This window comes from Myotis davidii, unplaced genomic scaffold (genome assembly GCF_000327345.1).
Source record: "Myotis davidii unplaced genomic scaffold, ASM32734v1 scaffold524, whole genome shotgun sequence".
In the NCBI taxonomy this organism is placed as follows: domain Eukaryota; kingdom Metazoa; phylum Chordata; class Mammalia; order Chiroptera; family Vespertilionidae; genus Myotis; species Myotis davidii.
In genome coordinates, this window is record NW_006299263.1 from 1,866,122 (window position 1) to 1,868,772 (window position 2,651).

Consider the following 2,651-nt stretch of genomic DNA (forward strand, 5'->3'; position numbering starts at 1 on the left):
AGAGATCCTTCTTTTTTACAGATGCATAGTATTCCTTTGTTTTTTTAAGTTTCACTTTCCAATCATTCACTGCCAGTTTATACAAGTACAGTTGATTTTTGCACATTAATTCTGTATGCTGTCACCTTGAAAAACTCATTAATTCTAGTTTCTTTTTTGTTTCTATGGGATTTTCTATATAGAAGATCATGTCATCAGCAATAGAGAGAGTTGTACTTCTTTATTTTTCATCTGTATGCCTTCCCTCCCCACTTTTCCTTATGCAGAACTTGATTTCCTGTATGATGTGGAATGGAAGTGATAAGAGCAGACATCCTTGACTTGGGGAAGTTTTTCATCATTAAATATGATGATAGTTAGATATTTCATACAAACTCTTTGTCAAGTCTCCTATTCCTAGTTAGCAGAAAGTTTTGTTGTTTTTTTTAATATAAATCAGGAATATATGTTGGATTTTGACAATGATATTTTGAAACTGGAAGATTATCATATGGATGTTCTTTATTAGTCTGTGAATATGAATCACATTGATTTTTAACTTGTTAAATCAACCTTTTTTCCTGGGATAAATCTATTTGCTCATGATATAGTATCCCTTTTATATAATGTTGAACTTGATCTGCTAAAATTTCCTTAAGAACTTTTGCTTTCATGTATATGAGGGATATTGGTCTGAGTTTTCTTGTAATGTCTTTGTCTGATTTATGGTATCAAGTTAGTGCTGGCCTCACAGAATCATTTGGGAGGCATTCCCTCTTCCTCAGGTTTCTAGAAAAGTGAGTTAGAATTGATATGAGTTTTTCTTTAAATGTTTCATAAAATTTGCCAGTGAAAACATCTACATTTTTAGTTTTCTTTGTGAGAGGGTTTTTCATTGCAAATTCAATTTGTTTAACAGACATAGGGCTATTAAGATTATCTATTTCTTCCTGAATGAGCTTTACTAGTTTTTGTTCTATCTTATTTATTGACTTAATAGTCCCTTCTCTTCTTAATAACCATAGACTTTCTAATGATGTTACTTCTCTCATTCCTGGTAGCAGTAAATTGTTTCTTCTTTGTTTTTCTAGTCATTCTTTCTACTGGCTTATCAATTTTCCTGATCTTCTGACTGAACCAACATTTGGACTCATTGATTTTTCTCTGCAATATTTCCTATCCAATTGATTTCTGCTCTGATCCTTAAAATTGTATTCATTCTGCTTACTTTAGCTTTGCTTTCCTCTCCATTTTACTGACCTCTATGTGGAAGCTAATATCATTGATTGGAGACTCTTTTCCTTTCCTCAGATAGGTATTTAGTGTTATAAATTTCCTTGTACTACCTTTGTGGAACCTCACAAGTTTTATATACTGTGTTCTCATGTTTCACTTAGATAACAATTCTTTTAATTTTTCTTTTTGATGTTTTTCTTTTACTTATGAGTTATTTACAAGTGTGTTATTTAGTTTCCAACTATTTGGAGGTTTTCCAGAGATCTCTTATCAGTTTCTAATTTCATTCCATTATCCAAAATCATACTTTATATACTCTGAATGCTTTTGAAATTATTGAGGCTAATTTTACAGCTCAGAATATGGTTCATTGTAAAGGTCTTGAATGCACTTGAGAAGAATATATATTTTGCTGTTGTTGGGTGAGGTGTTCTATAATTGACAATTATTCAAGTTGGTTGATTATGCTGTTTAAGTCTTCTAAATTTTTTATTGACATTCTGTCTACCTTTTCCATCAATTACTGAGAGAGCAGTGTTGAAATATCCTGCTGTAATTGTGCATTTGTCTATTTCTCCTTGCAGTTTTGCTTCATGTATTTGAAAATTCTGTGCTAAGGGCATAAACATTTTAAATTTTTATATTCTTTTGATGAGTTGACTTTTTTATTGAAAATAATCTTTTATCCCTGGAAATATTCTTTATTCTGAAATCCACTCTGTCTTAGATGAATATAGTTACTCCAACTTTCTTCAGAATCATGTTCACTGTATATATAACTTTACATCATTTCACTTTAAATCACTTTGTATCTTTAAAGTGAGTGGGTATGAAGCATATAGTTGAGTTGTGCTTTTTAAACTAATCTGACTTTCTGACTTTAATTGGGGTGTTTACACCATTAAATTTGATGTGATGATTTATATGGTTAGGTTTAAATATTCTATATTTTCATTTATTTTCTACTTGTCCTACCTGTTCTTTGTTCCTGTTTTCATTTTTTCTCACTTCTTTCTTTTAGGATATTGAATATTTTTGTTTCACTTTATCTCCTAAGATATATGGCTATTAGCTACATATCATTGTTGTATTATCTTAGTATTACTTTAAGGTTTATAGTAAACATCTTTATCACCATCTACTTCATTATTATTGCATCACTTAAATGTATACTAAAAGTACCTTCAAACAATATAGTTCCATACTTCTATTTTGGTCATTGTGCTATTATTATACACTAGAGGCCCAGTGCACGAATTCGTGCACGGGTGGGGACCAGCCAGCCCAGCCCCAATTGGGGCAATTGAGGGCTGTGCCTCTCGGGAGGAGACGTCAGGAGGTTGGCCAGCAGTCCTTGCCCCTGATTGGGGTGGAGGGACAGATTGGGGGCGGGGCTGGCTGGGGGGAGAGGCTGTGGGCCAATTGGAGTGGTGGGG